The sequence below is a fragment of the Pongo pygmaeus genome, chromosome 14 (assembly GCF_028885625.2).
Source record: "Pongo pygmaeus isolate AG05252 chromosome 14, NHGRI_mPonPyg2-v2.0_pri, whole genome shotgun sequence".
Lineage (NCBI taxonomy): Eukaryota > Metazoa > Chordata > Mammalia > Primates > Hominidae > Pongo > Pongo pygmaeus.
In genome coordinates, this window is record NC_072387.2 from 77,548,774 (window position 1) to 77,567,937 (window position 19,164).

The following is a 19,164-nucleotide window of genomic DNA, read 5'->3' on the forward strand; positions in this document are numbered from 1 at the left end:
CTGTCTGAATATAATCTAGGGAACTATCAGTGGACAAATGATACTTCATTGGGTAACTCTATAAAATAATTAAGAAAGTATGTTAGTCTGAGTTCTCTAGAGAAACATAACCAATAGAATATCAGTAGGTAGGTAGATAAATAGATAGTTAGATAGATATATAGACAGATATTCTAAGTAATTGTCTCACATAGATGAGAATTTCCAAGATCTGTTGTTGAAAAACTGGATACCCAGTAGAGACCTGCAGAGAGGTAGTTCCAGTACAAGTCAAAAGGCCTAAGAGCCTGGAGAGACAACGATGTAAATTGCAGTCTGAATCTGAGTCAAAAGCAGAAGACAGATGTTCCAGCACAAAGAAACACAGAGTAATTTCTTCCCTACTCATCCACTTGGTTTCACTCAGTCCTTCAACTAAATTCTCTGGGGAACCAGACTGGATGAGGTCTACCCACTTTAAACAGGGCAATCTGTTTTATTCAGTCTACGCAAACACATGTTAAACTGATCCAGAAACACTCTTACAGACACACCTAGAATAATGTTTAACCAGATTTCTGAGCACCCCATAGTTCAGTCATGTTGCCACATGAAATTAAGTATCACATGAAGTGAAAATACATTTTTCGAAATGTTCATAGATTTAGTCGTTCAGTTGGCACCATTAACAGTTCAAGCAAATTAAAAATAATTGGAAAACATATTTGAGGCCAGGAGCACTGGCTTATGCCTGTAATCCCGTCACTTTAGGAGACTGAGACAGGTGGATAACCTGAGGTCAGGAGTTCAAGACCAGCCTGGCCAACGTGGCGAAACCCCGTCTCTACTAAAAATACAAAAATTAGCTGGGTGTGGTGGCAGCTGCCTGTAATCCCAGCTACTTGGGAGGCTGAGGCAGGAGAATCGCATGAACCCAGGAGGCAGAGGTTGCTGAGGAGGCGGAGGTGGCGTGAGCTGAGATCACGCCACTGCACTCCAGCCTAGGCGACAAGAGTAAAATTCTGTCTCAAAAACAAAAACATACCAAAAAAAAAACCCCATATTTGAATCAATGTGTAATGAGGCCTACCCAGGAGGATATGATATCCTGAAAGGTAAATAAAGAAGTTTCAAAAAGGAGAATGTGATCAACTGTATCACATGCTGCCGGTAATTTGAGATAAGAGCAAATATTGGCCATCAGATTTTTCGATATGAATGTCCTTGCTAATTTTAACATTTGTTTTGATATAAGTAAAGTGGTTTTAAAAAGGCTTTTTTCCTTTGAAGATGATATAAATAGCAGCATGATTCAGGAAATTGCTTTTATTACTCTGTAAGAGAGAAAGCAAGGTCATCAACTGTGAGGAGAATAGAGAAGGTGTAAAGAGGTAGAGGGAAGTATGGTGCCACAGTCAAGGAAAGGAGGAGACTGGTTCAAACAGAAGAAATGTAGTGTGATTACCTGGCAGCATTAAAGGCTCACTTGAGAATAGTGATCAAGAAATTAAAATAAGGCACGTCAGCACAGAAGCCTATTCTCCAGTGTTATTCAGATGTACGTAGATAGACATGGAATAGACTGAGAGCTGGCTTTCCCTAGGATTGCAGTTTACCACTACTAAACAAGAACAAAACAGTTGAAGGCATATGTATAGGAGCATTATTCATGAAAGATAAGGAAATTTAAGCTGGATAGAAGGAAATGTGAGAAAATATCATTAATAAGTAACATATTATAATGTATAAGATTATATGAACATATGGTTGCATCTGCATATATGGTTATATATGCACATTTAGCCTATATTTGGTTGTTCATTGCATCTGCATATGTAGTTTTGTATGCACATTTATCCTCTATTTGGTTGTTCATTGTAAAACACATTGCTTCCTGTTTTAATTTTTAAAACAATGTAAGTTTAAAAAGTTCTTTTTAATCAACAGTTTTGGTTTTTTAATATTTATTCATTTTTACAGCTTAATTTTTCTGAAACAGTCTATTAAGCATTGAGTTTGAGAAAAGAAGAGAACGACAAGAAAAGAGTGTTGCCTTTTATTTTCTACAAGGATTGCAAGAAAGAAGATAGATGAATTTCTAGAATATAACATCAAGATATTGTGATTATGTTTTATAATCAGTCCAGGGTGTCTTGGAAGAATAAAACAGCTTTGCACTGGATTTTGTAGCTCTCAGAGATTATAGTAAGCTGCCTGTAAATCTTTTGGCATTTGCAAACCTAGCCTAATAGTACTAAAGTTTCTTCAGGCAAGAGATGTGATTTTTTTTTTCCTTTTTAGCACTCTCCAACCTGTAGTTTTGTCAATTTGCTTTAGTTCACATTAATTATCTGAATAACAGGAGTGTGTCACTTTGTAGACTGCCGTCACTGTAGTGTTGATCAATAAAGCCCTCTTCAAGTCTCCAGTAAGTCTTTAAAGCTATCAGAGTATTTAAAGTCAATAATTATTTATATTTACAGAGCATGTAAGTCAGCAACTTAAAGAAAAACAAATAGTATAAGGCAATGTCTAAATAGTAAAGATATTCTGAATAGTATATTAACTTCCATAATGTTAAATGACAAATCTATTCCGTTTGAAGCTTTCATTTATTCTAGATGCCATAAATCAAGTTTGTCTAACTCATGGCCCGCTGGCTGCATTGGCCTGGGATGGCTTTGAATGCAGCCCAACACAAATTCATAAACTTTCTTAAAACGTTATGAGATTTTTTTTTGCAATCTTTTAAAGCTCATCAGCTGTCATTAGTGTTAGTGTATTTTATGTGTGGCCCAAGACTGTTCTTCTTTCAACGTGGTCCAGGGGAGCCAAAAGATTGGACACTCCTGCTATAAATGTTTAACACGAGGCATTAACATTAGACAATCATACAAATGCTGCTATAGATGGCAGGACATCAAAGCTGTCATCACAGTTACTGGAGTTGAGATAAGAAAAATAAGCTATAGCTTTACAATTATATGTATGTCTCTATATTTTTGTTACTATGAAACAGATGATTGAGCTCTGGTCCTAAGTAAACCACTGGTGTTTTCCCCACAATTTTTAGCCATTTACAACACAGTCATGCATTACTGAATCAGTGACTTTTTTTAACCTCTTCACAATCAATTATAATTTACTTTAAGTGTTTTTTAGTCTTATTTTTACATGGAAAAGTATAACTGAAAATAAAGTATGTAAGCATTTATAACCCTAAAAATGGTAATTATTTTTTATAAAAGGACATAAATACCACAAGAAGTCAGTTTAACACATTTATGACATTAGAGCAAGTAAATGATTCATTTACTAATTTTTTAATTTAGAAATTTTTTTCCCATACCTGGATTGTACTTTTGGTTAAGATAGTATATAATACACTACCTTGAAATTTAGGTTAAACTTCATATAAGATGTAAGCTGATCAGTTTCATCCAAGGTGTTTTATTTAACAACTAGAAGAATTTTAGGGAATTTACTTATGTGAACTAAAAATTGTTTGGTTTTTTTTTTGTAAAATTAAGCATACCTAGAAATTCTAATGTATAAAAAAATTAGAGAGACTAATTCCCACATTGTATTTATTGGATTACAAGGTTAATACAATAAGTTAGAAAAAGCATAGTATAGTCTAATACTACATTAATTTTCAGCTAATTATGAACTGATAATGAACTAGAAAATGAAAAGTTAAAAAATTCATTTAAGTATATCTAATAAGCTTCCTGGTTAAGCATAGAAATAAAATATAGAATGTAAAACCTACAGTATTCTTACAAACAGGGAATAATTATGTAAATGGTATCAAAATACAAGCCAGAATTTAAGTTAAAAGAATTTAAATAAATATTTTACATACATATTTAAATGCTTATATTTATCACTTTGCTATTTTTATCACAAATCTTTAAATAGGTAACATACCTATTTGAAGCAGGAATGAATGGGGTACATTTGCCCCACTGTCATGTTTACTAAGCTATATAGACCTAAGGGTTTTTATTCATTCTACACTTAAAAATTACTTGACATTAATATATGACACCTCTTGTATGTTATTTGTGGTTTGTTGTATATACTCATGCTTAAATGAATTCTTCAGTATAATAAATGTAGATTTTATACCATATCAAAAGTTATAATTAACAGGGACTTCTTTTTTTAGCATGTCAAGTTAAACTTACCAAGTATTGAGAGAGACAGAGAGAGAATGTAAATATATCTCTATGTATCTATATAATGTTCACATTTAATTCTCCTATTATCCATAAGACATAGAGAAGTTAACTTCTACATTACAGATGAATTATCCAAAATAATTGGAGAAAATGTTCGCTTGGCCAAAAGTTACATATACATATTAAGAAATAAAACAACTTTATTTAATTATCACTAATGCCTCCATACAGAACAATAAACATTACTTAATTTATATTTCTCAAATATTTTTCAAGTTGAACGCTGTAAAGTGAAACATCAACATCATCAGCACTATCATTGGCATCATCAACTTATCTAATGTTTATTAAACACTTATTTAGATTAGTCATATATCCTAGTTTCCCCAAGATGGTCCCAGTTTGTACCTATTGCCCAAGAATAATTAGTAAGAGTGCCCACATTCCATCTTAAATTACACCAATTTTATTGACAAATTATGTGATACTGGCCAAGGTAGGCAGATCATCTGAAGTCAGGAATTCCAGACCAGCCTGGCCAATATGGTGAAACCCCATTTCTACTAAAAATACAAAAAAATTTCCCAGGCGTGGCAGTGGGCGCCTGTAATCCCAGCTATTGAGGAGGCTGAGGCAGGAGAATCGCTTGAACCCAGGAGGCAGAGGTTTCAGTGAGCCGAAATCCCGCCATTGCGTTCCACCCTGGGCAAAGAGCGAAACTCCATCTCAAAAAAAAAAAAAAAAGAAAAAGAATTTCATTATATTTCAAATGCATTTAAATATCAATGCCTAAAACAATAACTTTGCACATGAAAAAGCAGTTTATTAACGAATACAAGTTCATACTGTCTTAATGACAGAAACTGGGAATAAAGCCAGGTGTCTGGACTCACCTACCCATGCAGTGCACAAGATAGTTCAGCTTTTCTCACCAGAGTTAATTTGATTATTTTAATTTAAGATAATTAATGGCATACACCTTACACTGGGTGATAAGTTCCACTTGGTAAATAAAGACATATAAAATATTTCTTGGTAATAGTTCTTGCAAAATATTTTTGGTAAAAGTTGCACAGGAAATGCATTGGGGCAAAGTGAATCTTGAAATAATCTGTTGAGTTTTAGCAAGGGAAATCATGTGGAAAGGGCTAAGGAGAGAATAGCACTCCATGTGCAGGTAGTAAAAGAAGTATATTTGCAAAGCTTTAATAGTAAACTGTCTTTTGGGTCAAGAGAATTCAAATTTTAATTCAGAATTAGCAGTTCTTCACTGCATGCCCTTGCCCTACCTTTTTTACTTTTTAAAGAATTTCTTTATTCAATTAATAGCTATCTTGTGACCATTAACCTGAAGTTTTGGGAATTGGGCATGGTCTTTCCACTCAGATATCTTACTTCTTGGCAGATTTCATGTTCTCTAATATCCCTCTTATCTTCAATTTTAATTCCATATCTTTAGCAGCAGTCTTTGATAAGAGTAGCAAAGCCTATGTGTGCTGAAAGGAGTACAACATGTGCGTGTGTGTGACTGTGTTAACAAACATACACATACATGTGTGAATGTGTGCTTGTATTTATACATATCTACATGTTTGTATGTGTGCATATATATGTTTGTATGTGCTTGTGTATATCTATTTTTGCACACACATTCGCACATTCACAAGTGCGTACATGCGGTTTGTACTGGTAAAACTGCCAAACTACAGGTCTTATTATTTTCTGAAAATGTGTTGCTTTATTGTAGTAATTTGGAGCTTTTATTCTTCCTTATATGATTCATATACCTTAGCACATTTCCTTGCCTGTAATATAAAGCCACATATTTATTGCACAAAGGAGTGAGCATTTGGGTTTTATAAGTCCAAAGTTTTTATTATAAAATTTATATATTTATCCTTCAAATTGCTCAGCTGAAATTGAGTTTTGAAAAGAGAATTTTTTTTCTAAATTTGATTAAGATATGGCATTCTTCTCTGTTTTTCTATATACACATATATAAACAATTGTAGATAATAGATATACGATATATTTTCATAGTTTAAAAAAGAAGCAGTTACTGAATTATCGCTGTGAACATGCTATGATAATTATTAATTTACTCTGCCTTCTCCATTATAATTGTTATAGCTTTCATTATTTTATCCCATTAGTCTTTTCTGAATGTCAGTATATTCAATATAATTGTGAACTCTTCAAGCCTGACCTTCTTGATTTATTTCTGGAGGCTATGAAGACATCTTCCCACCTGCATCCTTCTAAAATATAAAATAATTGAATTGAAAGTACATTGATGGAAAAACAGTTAACCTTTTGCCTTGGAAAGGGCTGACACATTTATGTGAGAGGAGCCATTTAGTATGTTTCTATAAATTTACTAAGGACATATCAAAACACCTTATTTCATAGATCATCTGAAAACTGAAATTAAGAATACTTCAAAAACTGCCCTAACACTAGTCATTTTAAGTGTTTCCAAGACTGAATGAACCAACCATTAATATATTAGTTCCATTCCTTCTATTAAAACATATATTTGATCAGAAATTGCTTTAGTTTATTACACTCCGATTATTTCACAATATCTAGTCATTCGAAATAGATGCATAGTATTTCTATAGTAACATAAAATATTGAAAATAGCATTTGTTTCAGAATTTAATTTCATAATTTCTAATTAAATACACTTGAACAAAAGGATCTCAAATTCATAGTGAGATGACATAATTTGATAAGCACTCTTATTTATACAATGTCAGGTGTAATATATTTAATTCTTATCAAGTATTCAGCTTTTAAATATTATCTTCATTCAGTATATTTCTACATTAGCCTTCTATAAATTGTTTAATTGAGCCTTCCTGAGGGTTTCCTCCTTTTGTTGTACAATATGTGGTAAAAATTTGTTTATACCTTCATCTTTGTTTTCCTCGAGAAATCTTCCTTTCTTTTCTTTAAGAAATGAGTGAGCTTCCTGCACTCCTTTCTTTTGTATCTTTTCTTATCTTAATGCCAAGCCCCTTCCTTATTTCCAAACCTCAACCTTCTATTGAAATATTCAAATCCACTGGTTGTCAAAATTGAAGATAGTTTTTTAAATTATTCAATATCAATCCTCAATCAAATTATGAACAGTACCACAGATAGCATTTCACTGGATCTTTCTGACCAATATAATGTGGGCTTAAGTAATGTATAGCACTTCTGTGCCTGGACTTCAAATAACCTCCCTCAGTGATTCTCATTCTCTCTCTCAAGGTGACCTTAGTAAGTATATTTTGAAAATGATTGTGTTATGCAATGAAAGTATCCAAGTGACAGAAGAAATCCAAGTCCCTTGCTAACAATGTTAAGAAGGGGGTATGAGAGCTTAGTAAGATTAAAATGTTAAGCCTGCTCTTTAGAATTCATCTGTTATGAATTGTTCTACCTGATTTAATTCACCCTAAATCTCTGAAGGAAAAAAAAATTGTAGCTTTCTCTAAAAATGACTTTTCCTCTTGGATAGCCTTCATAAAACTGGTTGTGGAAATGGAGACTGTTTCCTCATTACTGTTTGTAAAACATGTCATTTCTTTCTCCTTTAAAACTAGAAGTTTATATCTAATGTTATTCATTCAACAATATTCTTCAGACACTATCAAAAATGGTCACTCCTTAAATGTAGACATCATTAATCCCCAGTTCACTCCCACAAACATAACTCCAAGATTTTAGGACTTGTTTAACTTGCTCATTCTAACATCACTGCCATGTTTTTTTAAATTTTACTATCTATATAACTGATTTTTCCAAAAGCCTGATTGCTTAATTTCTTGACCTCTTACATTTTTCCAATGATAAAGTAATATTATGCCATCTTATCTCAACCACTTACTACCATGTAATGGTTTTTAAATTTTATTTTATTTAGTTATGATAAGGACACAACATGAAATCTACTCTCTTAGATTTTTAAGTGTACCATAGAATATTGTTATCTCTGGCACACTGTTGTACAACGGCTCTCTAGAACTTATTTATTCATCTTAGATAACTGAATGTTATACTCATTGATTAGAAAATCCCCATATCACCATTTTCTGTTTTCCTGGCCGCCACAATTCTGTTCCTTGCTGCTGAGACTTTCACTACTTGAGATGTCTTATATAAGTGGAATTGAAAAGCATTTGACATTTTGTGACTGGTTTATTTCATCTAGTGTATGATATAGCTTGAATGTTTGTCCCCTCCAAATCTCATGTTGAATTGTGATGCTCAGTGTTGGAGGTGGGGTCTGGTGGGAGTTGTTTGGGTAATTGTGAAGGATCCCTCATGAATGGCTTGGTGCCCTGTCAATGGTAATGAGTGGGTTCTTGCTCTGTTAGTTCATGTAAGAGCTGGTTTTTTAAAGGAGCCTGATACATCTTCCTCTGTCTCTTGCCCTCTTTCTCGCCGTGTGACACACCTGCTTCCCCTTTACCTTCTACAATGACTGGAAGCTTTTGGAAGCCCTTACCAAAAGCAGATGCTGGTGTCCTACTTCCTGTACAGTTTTCATAACCATGAGCTAAATAAATCCTCCCCTTTTAAAAATAAATTACCCAGTCTCAGGAATTCCTTTATAGCAATGCAAAACAGACTAGTACATGTGTCCTCAAAGTTTATCTATGTTTTTACATTGAAAGATTATCTTCTTTTTAAATGCGAGTAATGTATGTATACATGACATTATTTTCTTATCCATTCATCTGTCAATGCCATTTAGATTTTCCCACCTGTTAGCTATTATTAATCATGCTAAAATTATATGGAAGTGCTAATATCTTTTTGAGACCTTGATTTCAATTATTGGGACAAGTATACAGAAATGGAATTTCTGTATCACCTGGTAGTTCCATTTTTAATTTTTTGAGTAGCATCCATACTCTTTTCTGTAGAGGCAGTACCATTTTACGTTCTGACCCATCAGTATACAAACAAATATTGCAATTTCTTCACATCCTAGCCAACATTTCTTATTGTTTGTTGTGATTTTGATTTGCATTTCTTTATGATAGTGATATTGAGCATCTTTATACAGATGGTTGGCCATTTGTATGTCTTCTTTGAAGAAATGTCTATTCAAGTCCTTGGTCCCTAGGCAAAAACTTTGCATAGACATTTCTTCAAAGAAGACAGACATATGTTAATCTTTTTGCTATTGAGTAATCTGAGTACCTTATAAGCTTTGGATATATGGTTTTCCAGTATTGTATTCAATTCTGAAAGTTGCCTTTTCACTCTGTTGATTGCTTTCTTTGCTGTGTAAAAGCTTCTTGGTTGGATGTAGCCTCACTCGTTCTTTATTATTTTTGCCTGTGCTTTTGATGTCATATTCATTAAATCATTGCCAAGATCAAAATCATGAAGATTTTTCCCTCTTGTCTTTTAAAAGTTTTACAACTTTGGGTCTTATATTTAAGTCTTTAATATATTTTGAGTTGATATTGGCTCAATATCAAATATCAGTATCAAATATTGCCAATATCAACTCAAAATGTATTAAAGGCTTAAATAAAAGGGTCCATTTCATACATTTGCATGTGGATATCTGTTTTTTCAAAAATTATTTGTTGAAGACACTGTCCTCTTTCCATTGTACATTCTTAGCACTATTATCAAAGGTCAGTTGACCACATAGATGTGGATTTATTTATAGATTATCTATTTGTTCTATTGTTTGTTTGTGTGTCTTTGTATCAGTATCATACTGTTTTAATTACTGTAGCTTTGTCATCAGTATTGTGAAATCAGAAAGTGTGACTCCTCAGCTTTGTTTGTTTGTTTTTTCAATCCTGATTTGGCTATTCGGGGTCTTTTGTAGTTCTATATAAATTTCAAAATTGTTTTTACTATCATATAAAAATATTATTGGGATTTTGATAGGGATTGCATTGAATCAGTAGATCTCACTGAGTGTTCTGGACAGTTTAACATTAAGTCTTGCAATGCATGAACATGGATGTCTTTTATTTGTTAATGTCTTCTTTAGTTACTTTCATTAATATTTTATGCTTTGAGTATATACGTCTTTCACATACTCAGTTAAGTTTATTTCTAAGTAGCTTATTATTTCTGATGCTATTGTAAATGAAACAATTTTCCTAATTCTCTTTTCAGATTGATTTTTATATGTGGATGATATGATTGATTTTTATATGTGGATTTTCTATCCCACAACTTTACTGAATATATTTATTAGTTTTAACAATTATTGGGATAGCTGTGTGTGTGTGTGTGTGTGTGTGTGTGTGTGTCTGTGTGTGTGTGTGGTCCTTAGACATCTTTAAATATAAAATCATGTCATCTGGAAAGAGGAATAATTTTACTCTTTTGTTCCAAATAGAATGCTTTCATTTTTATTCTTGCCTTATTTCTTTGGCCAGGACTTTTGTTACTATGTTGAAGGAAATTGGGAACAGTGGGCATCTTTTTTCTTGTCATAGTGGAAAATCTGTCAGTTTTTCATTGTAGAGTATAATGCCAGTCATGGGCTCTTCATAGATGGCTTTTATTATGTACAGGTAATTTAACTCTATATCTAGTTTGCTGAGAGATTTTATCATGAGAGAGTGTGGAATTTTGTCAAATGCTTACACTGAATTTATTAAGATGATCATGTAATTTTTAACACTAATTCTGTTAATGTGATGTATTGCATTAATTGATTTCATTTATTGAACCATCCTTGTATCCCCAGCATAACCTCTACTTGGTCATAGCTTCTGGCCCTTTTAATGTACTGTTGAATTCAGTTTGTGAGTATCCTATTGTGGATTTTTGCGTCTGTGGTGATTAGGGATACTGGCCTGTACTTTTCTTTTCTCATGATGTCTTAGTCTGGAGTTGATATCACAGTAATGTTGGCCTTATAAAATGCATTTGAAAGTATTATTTTCTCTTCATTTTTTGAAATAATTTGAGAATTGGCTTTCATTATTATTTAAATATTTGGTAGAATTAACCAGTGAAGCCATCTGGTTCTATGTTTTTATTGTTGTTGCTAAGAGGTCTGTGATTACTGATTAAGTCTCCTTACTAGTTATAGGTTAGTTTAAACTTTTTATTTCTTTAGACTTCAGTCCCAGTAGGTGGCATGCTTGTAAAAATTTATTTATTTATTCTAGGTTATGCAGGTCATTGGGGTTGTTCATAGTCCTCTCTTAAGATTTCTTTGACAACAGTTTATTCTTTAATTTCTGATTTTATCTAAGTCTTCTCTCTTTTTTATAGTTAATCTAGCAATGGTTTGTTAGTATTGTTTATCTTTGCAAGAAACAAATTCATGATTTTGATGATCTTTTCTATTGCTTTTCTGGTTTCTATTTCTATTCTGATCTTTAGTGTATTCTTTCTTCTACTAACTTTAAGCTTATTTTATTCCTTTTCCTATCCCTTGAAGGGTAAAGTTAGTTTTTTTTCTGAAGATCTTTCTTTTTTCTTAATGTAGGCATTTAATCACTGTAAACTTTTCTCTTAGAACTGCTTTTGCTGCATCCCATAGGCTATGGTATGTTATGCTTCCATTTTAATTTGTCTCAAACTTTTGTTTGGTTTCCCTTTTGATTTCTTCTTTTACTCATTGATTGATTAGGAGTGCATTAAATTTTACACATTTGTGAATTTTTCAATTTTCTTCCTATTGTTGATTAATCTCAATCAATAGATGTAGAGCCATAGATATATTATCATTATTTTGCTGAAAAAGATATATTTGGATGGAAGGATTTTACTAGCTCTTGGAGTTTTGGGTGACCACTAAGATAGTCATTTGGTGAAAGCTCTAAAATGGTAGGGACATGGGATAGTTCAATACCAGTGGTACTTGATTTAGCACATAAACATTTTACTTAAAAATAAATACATGCTTCCCAGAATAAAGTTTACAGGAGGTCAACACTATTGTACAGAAATAATATAAAATTCTGGTATCCATAAAAGAGTTGATGTGTGGGACTTAAAAGAGTAAGCATGCTTCACATGTACATTTTAGTAACAAAGCTGACTAGTAATTGATGAACACAGCCTGAAAAATTATTTTCACAACAGGAATACAAAAAGATAGGATGAGTCACTATTAGAGGTAAGTCATAGAAGAGTAGGAAAAAAACTGCATATATTTTCCTCAAACATGTTGTGTGACTGTCAGTTTTGAGCAGATGTAGCTTAACTTTCATGTTATGTTCCATTAAAATAGAATTAAATGTGTTATTTGATGTAAAGAAAATTAACTTGCAATTGTAAAGAAATTTCTTAAAAAGTCTATAGTATTGAGAGCTAAAATAATATTAAAAAATTGTTTAAGTTATTTTAAAAATATGACATATAACATGACCTCTCCTAGAATAGATCACTAAATGGAAACAAAGATCAATATATTTTGTCTTTAGTTTAGTGTTTTTTTCTTTCACCAAGCTACCCTTACATATAACATACTGTGCTAAATCTTGTAAAATGTAGAAGGATAAATGGGAACACTGAGTATCAGAGCATTTAGAATTTGTATTTGTTCGCTTTTGTTTGATCATTCCTGATCATTATAAAAGTCAGTTAAATTATTATTTATGCCATTCATTCACACATCAATATCTGTATAAACAACTACCAAATTTAATAACTGGTTGACAAAATATATGTGCACTATAATTACATCATTTTCAGCCATATTATATATTGTCCATATTCATTTTATAGTTTATTTTGTTAATCACAGCAATTTAGCTTCATTACCTACTAATAATGCTATTGGGCAACTTAGAAACCTCTGTTTTCCTGAGACTTGGCAGTAAGAAATATTTACATTCCTAAGGGACTTACAATCTGGCTAGGCAAAATAAGCATATGTAAGATACATACATGGTGTATAACAGAGTTTTCTACTTAAAATGAAGAATTCAGACAATAGTGATATAAGAGTTCAGAAAAAGGAGCGAATAAAGGGAACAGATGATCAGGAAAAAGTTTGTGGGATTGAGTATTGGGAGTTATGTTGGGTATTAAAATAACTGATTTGATTTCTCAAAGTGATGCCTTTATTGAAGCAAATGACACACTTATTAATGACATAGGCTTCCATTATCTGATTAAACGCTTGACTTTACTGACCTGTTACTTTACCTTTGAGACTTCATTTCCTACCTGGCTAGCACAATTCTCACCCTGTAAAAAGGAAGATCAATGCTAATCAGAACACTTTTCACAAGGTTATATAAAATGCTAGCTAATCCTGAAAACTTTGCTTTTTTTGTAGAAGCATGTTTTTCTCTTGCTTTTATTTCTTAAAGAAAGTAGTGGTATGTATTTTTCTTTTTAAAGCTGGATACAGCAAGTAAAATGCATGACTGCTTATTTTACTTTAGGTTTGGATTAGATGAGAAAAACAGGGCATTTAGAATGCCCTTCTTCACCTTGCAATGAATCTGACTCATAGGCAATTTATAGCAATGCATACACTTTTGAAAGTTGCTGCAGTAATAGTCAGCAGTCAAACTATTATAATTTAAACTGACTAAGATGCCCCCAGAGAACACATCTTACAAGAAACCTAAAATTTATTGAAAAACAATGTGTTAGGTTTTTCATTTGTTGTATTTCCATTCCTGAGAAAATCAGTGGCAATAATGCTTGTTAAGTTGGCATCCTGCTTGATGTTTTCACCATGCAAGTTAAACATTCAGTTTCAGAAACCAAAGACAAGGTCAGAATTATACTGCTTTCCCATCCACCTGACTATAATATAATTCATCTTTCAGAACATTTCCAAGTGTTTCTATATTCCACATCCCCTATGAAATATAAAAGTGTTTTTTTCTCATTCTTATGGAGGTTTTCAGACACATCTAACATAAATTCCAAAAGGTATAATAATATTTAAAAATATTATTTTTCATTAAAATTTTTTGTGATTAAATGGTGATAAGTATGGTCAGGTTTATCTGGTAAACAATACAAAATGACAAAGTAATGTAATGAGAAGAGAGCCACTAGGATTTAAAAAAACAATTCTTTGGTGTGAATTAAGAGAGAAATCTTTTTAAAAAAAATACACATTTATTAAAACAATGCTTTTTATTATGATGAGATATTTTTAAACTAAAAAAGTATGGTTGAAAATGAAGTTCGGAAAAAAATTAAGATTCTCAACTTACAACATTTTTAATATTTCTGTTTCTATCTTTCTGCCATAACTTGGTTTATGTATAAGGTGAGCATTCATCTTGGTTTGTCTGAGACAATCCCAATTTAAGCCTGAGTCTCAGCATCATTATGGATATTACCCATTTTACTCTAAACTGGAGATTTGGATGATAAATTATATAGTCACATTTTTATGGGATATATTTCAAGAAGTACCCATTCTTTCTTTGGCTCATCACTTTATCACTCATTCTTGTAAACATTTTATGGCATGTTTGAGGATTAACACTACCATTGCAAAAGTTTCAACAGAAACAGCATCTATGGAGAATTAAGATTTTTAAGGAAATGCAACTTCACACTTACCATCATTTCTCCATAAGAATATAATTGCATTTTACTTTTTATCTTATTATAAAGGTAAGCATGAGTGTTTTACAACTCTTGATGAACTTACAAGGTAAGGAAAACAACCAGAAACTACTGATGATACTGCCTAGGGGTAAAATTTTGTAATGCAATTTTTAATATTTTCTTTCTTGTATCTATGAATAGTGATGTTGTCTTTATATATGTATCCAATTATATATACAATGTCCTGATTTTAGTTTTTTCTCCAAGATTACAACCAAAGCTTTGTATTAAGATTACTAGAAATCATTATATCTTAATCCTTTGAGTAAACATAGCAATGTTCATTTATTATTTTGTCCTTGGACGTTTAATTTGCTTACAAACTTTAGATATAATAAATAATATTGCTATCAATACATTTGTTTATAAGAATTTGTTTTTACTTTTAAAAAATTCCACGTTTTTAGGGTTTTCTTATCCTAAATCTCAAGTTATAATTTTAGAAAGAAAAAATGCACAGAATTATAGACAATTATGTTAATTTATTAATAAATGTATTGATAAGAGTTGTACTGCTTTATACTAAAATCATTCTTTATGAGCTTCCTATGGCTCTGCATTTTTGCAGATATAAGGTATTATTTCTTAATTGTATATTCTAATTTGCTTCAATTTGCTCTTCTTTAATTATTGATTAGCATAAACATATCTTCACATGCGTTGTCTTGCTTTATCTCTTCTGTGGTTTAAAATCCTTTATTAACATGCATTTTACAAGACAATAAGTAAAGTATATAGTATATAACTAAACGAAGCAATGGGTTATGTTTTCAAATCATATGTTCAAATTCTATCATATAAATCAGTTTTTGTGAGTGATGAATGTTTGTTTTTCAGGCTATCAGGTGATTAATAAGTAGTGTGGTGTATTTAGGTGAAATATGATGAAAAATATCACATTAACAGAAATATGTAATATTTAAATTTACTGGTACACCTTCACATTTTTAATAATAATAATGATGTTAGGAGTTACACTAGTATTGCATCATTCTGTTAATTTAAACAATAGCCCCAAACTTACCTGTGGGCCTTGGTATTTTTCAAAATTGTCTAGAGATTCCAAGATACAGCCACGGTGGAGAATCTATTATGTAGGCTAATAGATTTTGCATTTGTTAAATTTTCATTTTTGTTGTTATAATTGTGTTACTGACTACCATTTGATATAGTGAGTAAATTACTGATGCAATTGCTATAACTAAATAGAATTGAAAATATAAATAGTGAACAGATTTTCGTGGGGATTATAGATTGAAATCTACTGGCACAAATGAATGAAAGAAGTGATGCTTTTGGACAAGCAGATAATAGAGAAAATTCAAAAACCAAAAGATAGCCTGAAATTGGATTTACCAGTGAATCATTTTATTCCTATTTCTGTGTCATATATTATTTAAAAAGATTATCAAACAGTAAAAAATATTTGTAAAATATTTTGCATGACTTTGCAAGGAAAGCACGGTGGCCCAACTATTAAGCCATTTGTTTATTCAGCAAATTGTGTAGACTAATGTTTTAATTTTTAAATCTGTTTTGATACAATTTGTCAGAAAACTAAAGAGACATCATTTGAAGTTGAATAAATTATTATGAAAGCAGAAAATAGCATATTACTACTGAGAAGTTTGTAAAAGCAGTCATATGATTAATGACAAATGTTATTGCTGCAGAGAAAGTAAATGAGCCTAAGAGCACTATTGGATGTTACATAATATTAATGGTATAAAATGCTTAAGAGAGTTTCCTATCACACATTCACACTAGTAATGTGTTGATTCACGGTTGTCCAAAGCCTTCTATTCACAGTGTAATGAACAAGTCTTTGACATACATATAGTTCACACAGAGAAATATTCTAAAGATTTATAATTCAATTTTATGCTACAGAAAAATGGATTTTTTTGAATTGACAATATTCTGTAAACCACAATGCAGATTTTAAAAGATTCATCAAAAGTCAAAATGATGTTTGGAGAAAAAAGGCCAATGCTACTTAAATAAAACAATTTGCATATGAAGGTCAATCCAAACATTTTTTATCCTGGCAACATTGTTGGCATTCAATTCTATGCCTCTTCATCCTGATTTAGTGTTGGAGAAAATAGCGAACATTGAGAATAATATTAAATTACATATGCTTTTCTAGTACTCTAAAAGAAAGGAACATACACTATAAAATAGGTATTCTCTCCTCAATTTTATTGTCTGTTTTTCTTAATATGTGTTTTTATAATGAAACATAGATATATTTATTTCTACTTATTTATTTTTCTTTTATTTATTTAAGATTCAGTCATGGAACCAAACTAAGTGTCCATCAATGGTTCATTGGATAAAGAAAATATGGTGCATATACACCATAGAATACTATGCATCCATAGAGTTGAATCAAATCACAATTTTGATTGCAGCAACATGGATAGAGCTGGAGGCCATTATTGTAGGTGTACTAAATCAGAAGCAGAAAAAGGAATATTGCATGTTCTCACTTCTAAGGGAGAGCTGAACAGTGAGTTCACATGAACATAAAGATGAAAATAATAGACACTGGGTAATCCAAAAGGAGAGAGGGTGAGAAAAGTTGAAAAATTACCTATTGAATACAATGTTCAGTATTTGGTTGATGAGTTCACTAGAAGCCTAATCCTCACCATTATGCAACATACACATGTAACAAACATGCACAAATTTATTTTTAGAAACAATTACCTGGTGAAGTTGGCCACATTATCCAAATATGGTATGTGATTAATATTTCCATTGTCCTTATGGGTCTTGTATAATCTTTTGAACTTATTAAGGCTGAAGCTCCAGTTTTGTCCTCACAGGCTCAGTAGTTTGTTTGGTTAAAAAACCCAAGAGACTAGATCCAATTATTAGAGGTAGATGAATTAAGTTCTACAGGGCCTAGAACATGAATGAATAAAGCTTGAATTCCACTATATTATTTTTTCAATGAAAAATATATTTGTATCTGAGGTCAGAGAGTTTGCATCAGTGCAATCATCACTTTCTTTTCTGGTATGTAACCCATGGGTCAGAATCAAAGAAAATATACCAACAGTAAAACATCACCTAAAATCTGATCAAGACATGAAACTATTGTTAAAATTATTCTATATAAATTTTAAATGTTATAATATCATGTCTCAAATTTTGTATTCTTTAATATTTTTCCCATAATATTCATAACAATCTTTGGATATCTTACCTTAGTGCCTACATAATAACTTTTTATATGAATATATTATAGTTTAGTTTGTTACTTATATAAAGTAGGTGATTATATTATCTCTAATATTCAGCAATTATAAATAAATATGTAAAAGATTTTTTGTTTGCCAATATTTTCCTTTATTTATCTTATGAGAGGGTCCAAAATGTAGAACTGTAATGCACGAAAATATTAACATTGTAATGTACCTCACAACATACTCCTATGTTGGTTTCTAACATGTTTGCAATAATCAATCTTTTGATTAGCAGTATTTAAGAATGCCCTTATAATCCCAGCAGTTTGGGAGGCTGATGTGGGCAGGTTGCTTGAGCTCACAAGATCTACACCAGCCTGGCAACAGGGCAAAATCTTGTCTCTACAAAAATAAAAAAGTAGCTGGTATGATCCCAGCTACTCAGGAGACTGAGGTAGGAGGATTGCTGGAGCCCGAGAAGTCAAGGCTGCAGTGAGCCAAGATCATGCCACTGCATTTCAGCCTGGGCAACAAAGCGAGATTCTGTCTCACACAACAAAAAAAGATTTTGAACCTCATTACTACACAAATTTTAATAAATATAAAATACAATTATTTTACAACAAATTTGACAAAACATAAATATTACTTGTGTCTCATGGAGTTAGACATTGTTTTTCTTTTTTTTGGCCTGCCTCGACATCCTAAAGTGCTGGGTTTATAGGCATGAGCCACCACACCTGGCCTCAAAAATCTTAATATGTTAATTAACCTTCTTATTTTTTATAATAATTATTAATTTTTTAGAAGAATTAGTTATTTTTCTGATTTGAATTACTAAAATAAATTGTATTATATATATAACCCTTTTATTTAAAAGTGTTAAATTATAAAACAAGAGCATATTATTATTAAATGATTTAAAAATCCAAAGGAGGAGGAAGGGGAAAAGGAAAAGACAAAGAAGGGGAAGAAGAAGAACAAGAGAACAGTAAGAACAACATTACGAGCGACACAGTGCAGTTTCACTCCCAGACATAACCACTGAAAATATACGTTTATAATTTATCAGTCACACACACACACTTACATAAAGCAATGAGAACTTGATATGGCTTGGCTTTGTGTCCTCATCCATATCACATCTCAAATTGTAATCCCCAGGTGTTGAGGGAGGAACCTGGTGGGAGGTGACTGCATATTGGGGGTGGTCTCCCCCATCCTCTTCTCCTGAT